Here is an 8,843-nt window from a genome sequence, read left to right as displayed (position 1 = left end):
CCTCCACTTGGGTCAGGACCTCCTCCCCGACCCGGAGAGGGCACTCTACCCTTTTCCGGCTCATTATAAATAAATAAATAAATAATGAGCCAGAAAAGGGGAGTTCAAGTATCTCGGGGTCTTGTTCACGAATTAGGGAAAAATGGAGCGTGAGATGGATAGGCGAATAGGTGCAACGTCTGTAGTGAAGCGGGCGCTGTACCGGTCTGTCGTGGTGAAGAGAGAGCTGAGTTAAAAGGTGAAGCTCTCAATTTACCGGTCATCTACGTTCCTACCCTCATCTATGGTCATGAGCTTTGGGATGTGACCGAAAGAATGAGATCACGGATACAGGCGGCCGAAATGAGTTTTCTCTGCAGGGTGTCTGGGCTCTCCCTTAGAGATAGGGTGAGAAGCTCAGTCATCTGGGAGGGACTCAGAGTAGAACTGCTGCTTCTCCACATCGAGAGGAGCCAGATGAGGTGGCTCGGGCATCTGATTAGGATGCCTCCTGGAGGCCTCCCCATGGTGAGGTGCTCCAAGCACGTCCCACCGGGAGGAGACCCATAGGAAGACCCAGGACACGCTGGAGGGACTATTTTGTTTCTCGGCTGGCCTGAGAACGCCTTGGGATCCCCCCCGGAGGAGCTGGACCAAGTGGCTGGGGAGAGGGAAGTCTGGGCCTCCCTACTTAGGCTGCTATACCCCCGCGATCCGACCCCAGATAAGTGGAAGAAAATGGATGGATGGATATATGTATATATATATATATATATATATATATATATATATATATATATATATATATATATATATATATATATATTACAATCAGTGATTAAAACAATAAACAGTAACTGTTTCTTCTTTTGGCTGGGTCACCACAGTGATTAAACTCCGATGATTTGGCAATAGTTTCAGTGCAAATTTCCTTCTTGACTCAACCTGGGCTCAAACACAGGCTGACACAGCATTGACTGCCAAGCCTTTAGTTAAAAAATAATTCTACTTTATTTTTTAATCTGAAAATAATAAATTTAAAGCTCCATCTTCATCTTTTACACCTTATCTGTAATTGGCTCATGGAGGTAAAATGTCCAAAAGAGAAACCCAGACATCCTCCTCCCCAGCCACACTTCTCAGCTCATCCTGAGGGACCCCAAGGTGTTCCCAGAACAGAGATATACAATCCCTCCAGCAAGTTCTGGGTCTTCCTCTGGGCCTCCTACCAGTGAGACTTGCCCAGAAATCCTCTAAATGGAGGCATCCTAATCAAATGCTCGGCACCTCAACTGATTCTTTTGACACAGAGGAGCAGCGGCTCTACTCCGAGCTCCCCCCAGATGACAGAGCTCCTCACGAGGCTGAGCCCGGCCACCCAACAAAATAAGCTTAATGAGTTAGGTCTAAAAAGAGAATGCGGCTTACAGTTGTTACACTGGATAACAAGACATCCTTTTCAATTTGTGGCATCTGAATAACAGTTTTAGCCTGAATATTTATAAAGTACTACTAGAACAGAAAAACAAAAGTTTTCTAATTATTTAGTACTTTTGTAAATTTTTACAATGTAACTTATTCTGAAACGACTAACTATTGACTTGCATAATAAATTTTATAAATGAATAGGCAGTATAATTGAAAATAACCCTCCTATTTTGATCTTTTCTTTGTCAAAAAGGTCTTAAACAAACTTAACAGTGTAACTTTTAGTCATCATTTAAACATATCTTTTTAAAAGTCATTCCAACGTGTTACTGTATTTTTTGGACTGTAAGGCACACTTAAAATCCTTTAATTTTCTCAAAAATCAACAGTGAGCCTTATGTATTAATTCTGGTTCTGCTTACTGACCTCGAACCGATTTAATGTGGTACAACTGAACAATGTTGAGAGTTATTGTGAATGAGTTGAATAAATTTGACATATCTGGCTGTTTTGTTTCACTTAATGCTCCTTATAATCCAGTGCACCTTATGTATGAAAACAGACCCGTTCATTGATAATGTGCCTTATAGTCCGAAAAATACGGTAATTAATGTTGTGTGACCTGGAGTGACCTGACAAGCTGACTTTTTTGTTAAGAAATGCGACAGCTGAGATTTAAGAGCTTTACTGAGTGTAAACACAAAAATGAAGAGATGAGATGATAAAAGCTACAATAAAAGATGCTAAATTAATTGTTTTTATGTAAAGAATTATTGAGTTCGTTTTTTCTTATTGGATAGACTTGGAAAACAGGGATATATATTATTTTTTTTTAATTTAAATTAAAAACAAAAACCTGCCATTTTTTATGTGAATTGATGTGATGAGAGATGTTCCTTATTTTACAGATGATAGTTTGTTGTTGCGCTTTTAGTACATTTTCTTAACTTTATTTTTGTACAATTAATCACACATTCTACGAGCAGTGTTTTCACTCCTCCTTATGAAGTCAGCTTTAATTAAATCAATTACAACGTAACATTCCCGCTCGTAAAGATGAACCACAAAGACATGCCCTGTTTTAACCAGATGTTTTTTTCAGTATCCTTTAATCCTGTAACTCGAGGGATTTAATTAGCAGTGACTGACTCATCGTTCTGTGAGTTTTGGCCTCATTAGTTGTCAACAACATTTCTCATTGTGCTTTTTTATTTTTTTATTTGTGACTCAAATGTTATACTTCCTGTTGTCTGAAAATGTGGAGAAACAATTAAAAATATGTTTCGATTCACGCGTTTTAACATAATGCATTTTCGGTTGTAGCTCCCAAACTGTGGAACCAGCTGCCTCTTCATATCAGACGGGCTTTGACACTTGATGTTTTTAAGTCTCATGTACTCACTGGCGTTGAGAGAGAGTTTGTTTATTTATTTGTTTTTTTTATTCACTGCTTCTTTTATTAGTTTTAGTTTATGTTTTAATCTATATTTTTTAGTCTATGTGCTATATAAATAAATTAGCTTTGATTTAATTTGTGCTCAGGTGTTAAAAAGCAGTTACTGGGACAATATTAATGATTTTTACTCTTTAGTTTCTGAACTCAGCCTTAGGAACTCCACTAAAATATGTAGTTATGACTGGATGACATTTAATGACACACCTTCACTGGGTGCAGCAGAATATATGTAGATTATGAGTCTGAACACATTCTGATGTCAGGTCAGTTTGTCCTTTCCACTGACACAAACTGTAACAGTAACAGTGATGTGTCCTTCTTCTGATAAGCTCTCTAAACTTGATCAAAGTATTATTTTAGTGTTTTAAGGCAGACTTGTTCTATTTAACATTTTTTTCTTAATAAGAATGTACATTTTTTTTAAATTAAATATCTAGGTTGTTAAGTCACCATTATTTATTAATTTTTTTATTCATTTAGTGCAACAGCTGAAATTGCTCTATTGACAAAGTAAAACTCCAGTTATTATTTTAAGAGGAGTGGTCAAATGATCTCATACATTTTTACCTGGATGTTTAAAAAGGCAGAGTTTGTTAATATTTTTTTTGTGCTACTCCTTTAAACTAAAAAGGTGTAATTTTGTGGTTATTTTGACCAGAGTAAGAGAAGCTCAAAAGAAACCAATGAGCCCAGCAGGCCAGGTTTGAAAATCTGTGTTTTGCTGCCATCTAGTGGTTTAATACTTTACTTGCAAGTAAGGTTTACCTGCTTTATTAAAAGGAAAATCATTAAAATTAAAATATTAGCCATGCCAAATTGATTCCAGACACAGTAAAATCAACTTTTTATAGCTTTGAACATTTAGGCTAATGTGACACAACTACATTGATCTCTGTATCTGTAAAGGTTAATTCTGTGAGTGATTCTATCATCTTTTTTTCCTGTTTAACATCTGCTTTTAATTATTTAAGTCATGATAAGAGGTTAAACATCAACCAAATAACAACTCTTCTGTTTCTGATGAATTGATATTCACTGAGAATATATATATTTTTTTTTTTTTTTTTTTTTTTTCTTTTCTTCATTTAATGAAGCTTTGATGGGCTGGAACTGCAGAACATTTTCACTACCTGCATTTTCTTGTCTGACGTCAGACCTCTGAGGGAGAGTCTACAGCATCAGACACAAAGCTCCCCTTTGTTCTTTGGCTCTCAGAGTAATTAATCTATCCCAACACTTTAAAAGCCTCACTTTTATCTGGCGTGACCAATTGAATTGCTATTAATGATCAGTCCTTTGATTTTTGTTTCCTTTGCAGTTTGCCGAGGTCTCATTTCACTGAACACACACACACACAAAAAAAACCTACAGGTTCAAATAATTTTGAATCATATTTTCAAAACTCTGCAGACAATTTATTGCAAAACCTTAACCAATCATTTTCACTCTCAATAAAAATGTCATCCCAAAAGTTTGGAAATCTGTTTATGTACTTCCTCGGTTAGAAGGAGGAGACCCTACTTATCTCAACTATTATAGACCCATTTATCTGTTTTGTCAGAGGTTCTTGAAGGGTTACTAATTAACCAACTAAAAGTCATTCTAGGTGAAGATAATATTCTCTCTTTAAATCAATCTGGCTTTGGACAAAAACACAGCACCAACACGGCATCGTTAAAAGTTAATGACATAAGTGAATCACTTTATCAAATCTTGTGCTGGTCTTTTTTTTTTTAGCTTTCAAAAGCCTTCTGACACTGTTGCTCATAGCATCCTGAAGCAACTGCTGCTCTTTGTTGGGTTATCAGAGCAGGCTGCTGTCTGGTTCAGAAATTACCTCTCTAAAAAGACTCAATATGTTAAATTTCATGGTACTTTAACAAATTATATGTCATGTCAGGGGTCCCGCAAGGTTCTGTTTTGGGCCCATTTTCATTTACTATAACAATTCAAGTCTAAACATTTCTAATGTAGTTTCATTTTTATTTTGATGATCCTGTCATTTAATGCCATGGTTCTACCTTTGCTCAATCTCTCTAGTATCTGCAGTCTGCTTTTGATATTGTACTGTCAAGAATGAGTACAAGTATGTACGTATATTACTGATGAACATTTAACTTTTAAACCTTACATTGGAATCCTCATAAAATGAGCTTAAACTGAAGCTAAGTTTTTATTTTAAAAACAAATACTTTTTTCTGATTCAGTCACCAAAAAATGGACTCACACATTAGTATTTTTTTATTATTATTTATAAACCCATTCTTGGTCTGCTTCCCTCAATGGTCAATACATATAGTTTAAAACCAGCATATTCTATCTGCACCTGAATGACTTCTTCTTACTGACTGTCCCAAAGGTCTGTGCTGAACTCTGTATACCGGCTTTCACGTTTTCTGCACCTGCAGCCTGATACCACCAGCATCTACAACTTCCAGATCTGATCTCAATTGTTTATTTCTTTTTTAATTTTTTTGTCGCCCTGTCGCAAAGCGTAAAGAAGGAATTGGAAATTCCCTCCATCCAGCCATCTTTGAGGATGATAACTTGAAAAATAAGTGAGGTACTGACCTCAATTCTGGTGTGTGGCTCCATCTAGGCATAAGAAATGTTCCTTATAGGGTTATCCCATCAAAATCCAAGATGATTGCTGCCAACTTTTTGTGTTTGTCTTGTGAGTTGGATATAATCAAAAGGAAGTGAGGTACTGACTTCCATTCTGGTGTGGGACTGCATCTTGGTGTAAGAAAGTTCACCATCAAAAATTTTGTTGCCATGTAAAATCCCAGATGGCTGCTGCCATACTGTATATGTAAACATTGTGAGCTGGATAACTTCACAAATAAGCAATGTGCCAACTTCATTTTGGTGGGTGGTTTCATTAAGGAGCATCTAAAAAAAATTAGAATATTGTGAAAAAGTTTCATGTTTTTTTGTCAGTTATTTCAGAAAGTGAAACTCATATATTACATAGAATATTTACATATATTTAAATGTTTCAAGCCTTTATTTCTTGTAATTTTGATGATCATGGGTTACAAATAATGAAAAACCTAAATTCAGCATCTCAGAAAATTTGAATATGCCACAGCCAGCTTTTGGTATCTTTGTCATTGTGGGAAAATGAAATCAGCATCTCCATAAAGTTCATCAGCAGAAGGAAACATGAAGTTCTCTAAAATGTCCTGGTAGATGCTACGTTGACTGGACTTCAGAAAACACAGTGGACCAACACCAGCAGAGGACATGGACCCAAACCATCACTGACTGTGGAAACTTCACTCTGGATTTCAAGTAACAAGGATTCTGGGCCTCTATACTCTTCCTCCAGACGCTGGTACTTGATTTCTAATGGAGCATGGAGCAACAGTTCTTCTGACATTGTGTCTGCTCAGGAGTGGCTGGACTCGAGGAATGAGACATTTATAGATCTCAGGTGATTCGGGTGGGACATCATGAGTTTCTAATATACTGTATACTATGAGTTTCACTTTCTGAAGTGACTGACAAAACAATTGAACCTTTTCACAATATTCAATTTTTTTAGATGCACCTCTTTGTGTGTAATATATTTATTTGCTTTTTGCATGAGCTGTTTGAGGACCAGAGACTGAAGACTTTCCAGTCAGCATTAGTTTCCCTCACCCTCCATTCTGTTGAGCATTTGGGACTTTTATAAATTCAGAAAATCCAACAAGCTTGACATCCTAAGAAGCTTTTTATTATTTATTTATTTTTAGATAATGCTGTTTCACTAAACTAATGTTATTAATAAAGCTAAAACTAATAAAAATATTTTTCCTGCTATGACTTAGATCATTATTCGTGTTTTATCTGATCTCCATACTTTCTATATTTGAAATATGGCAGCAAAAAAAAAAAAAAAACAGACAGAATTTTTCTCCCTGTTCCATTAAGAACTGATTTATTTAAAGTTTTACTATGCTAATGAAATTAAATCTAACTAGCAAACAGATGTATGTTTAAGACTGTTTATATTTGCTACTCATTGCATAATTGCATTGCTGCTCATTGTCACCGTCACATACATCTACACCTCCAGATGTAGGAAGAGGGCCACCTGCATCATGAAGGACCCCACTCACCCAGCACACACACTTTTTGCCCCGCTCCCCTCAGGAAGGAGGTTGAGGAGCATTAAGTGCAGAACCACTAGACTGAGGAACAGCTTCTACCTTGAGGCTGTTAGACTCATGAATCTCTAACCAGAATAATCACTGTGAAAAATCACATGTTGCTGCTGATCTGTTTCATATTGCTGCTGATCTGTTTCAATGTTGCTGCTGATCTGTTTCATTGTTGCTGTGTTCATTCGTGCTCATCTGCTCACACAGACTCATGTTCGTGCTGCTGTTCGATGTATTGTTTCTATGCTACTAGTGCTTAGTGTATTTTTATTAACATTTTTCTTACTTCATATCTTAGATCTTATTACTGTTTTTCTTTTACGTTTTACTTTTACTTTTGTTGGACGTAACTGGGACCCTGTGTACACAGTTTCGTTCCGCCTCATGTACCACATGAGGTGGAATGACAAAAGAACCTTGAATCCTTGAATAAAGAAGTTTCACTGTGTTTTTGTCCAACATATTTCAGAAAATAAAAGGTTGCTTCTTTTATATATATATATAAACTGTCATATATTTATCATATTCTGACTAGACTGATTTTGAGGAAAATTTTAACTTTGCCTGCATCTATTTATTATTAACCCCCATTTAAGTCTGTCATTTTTTAAATATCCTGCAGTGACACTGTGCAGAACTCACTAGAGGGTAGTATTTCTCTACCTTTATGAATCCACCTGCTCATGCTGTTCAGCACAGCAGAACTGTGCATCCCATTTGACTAAATCCTGTTCATATCACTAACATCACAGCACACTCTCTCAATAAATGGTAGAATGGAGCAAAAACAGCGTCTCACTGCTGGCATATTAAAACTGAACTGGACCCTGCAGGAGAAAGAATATCTCCAGCTCGTACTCTTTGTGTTGTGATTCCTACAGGATGACACATGACTGTCAGAGAACATCCTGACTGAGTGTGAGGATACCGCAGCACCATCTGCTGAGGCCTCGGGACATGCTTTGTGCTGCTGATTTGGTGCGCTGATCTTCAGAGAGAATCTAAACCACACAGACGTCACTGATTTCTCTTCAAAAGATGTTTCCAAGTTTAACGGTCAACCTCAAGTGTCAGGGACATGTTTCCAGGCTTACGTGATGAATGGATTGGCTTTTTGTGGGGGAGCAAAACTTATGCAAATAATTGTCGGTGTTGAAGCTGCTCAAAACTCTCAGGCAGATCATCTTTGTCAAGCGCACTTGATGTTTTGTTGCACTTGCGCAACACTTGGCTTTTGGACAATGCCAGTCACATTATCAGCACTCAAAGTGAAACAACAATAGCTAAAATTATATCAAATCTGAGTTGGTAGACTGACAACGCTTGACGTAGCTCTATTCAGAAAATTACTGATTAGAATCCAAATATTGTGTAAATCCTTGATTTGAACTGTTAAATAATTTGATGGCTGTAAAAAAGTTTCTTCATAATTATTGTTTTTTTTCTTTTTTCTCTAGCTTAGCAAATGTTGTTGCGAACAACAAATGTTCCATGAAACCTTTTCAAAAACACTTTTTTTAAAGTAAGAAAGTTTATCTTTCATTACTGAACATTAAGATTTTTCAAATAGGGCTTGGGTTAAAAAAATGGTTGCATTCAATTTTTGATTTTACATTGTCTTATTGTTGTTGGAACTAGATCAAAATCCTAATTTACTATCTTTTCACTTGCTGAAAAACAAAAAAAAATTTCATCACTTTTAGTTGCACAGTCCTAAACAGACACAGCATTTTCTGCATTTGAAATCAGACAACACAAAGCTTGGTGTTTTTGAACCCAAGCAATAATAATAATAATAATAATAATAATAATAATAATAATAATAATAATAA

Source organism: Nematolebias whitei, chromosome 3 (assembly GCF_014905685.2).
Source record: "Nematolebias whitei isolate Nwh7 chromosome 3, NemWhi1, whole genome shotgun sequence".
NCBI classification, from domain to species: domain Eukaryota; kingdom Metazoa; phylum Chordata; class Actinopteri; order Cyprinodontiformes; family Rivulidae; genus Nematolebias; species Nematolebias whitei.
Note: the sequence above shows the minus strand (reverse complement) of the source record.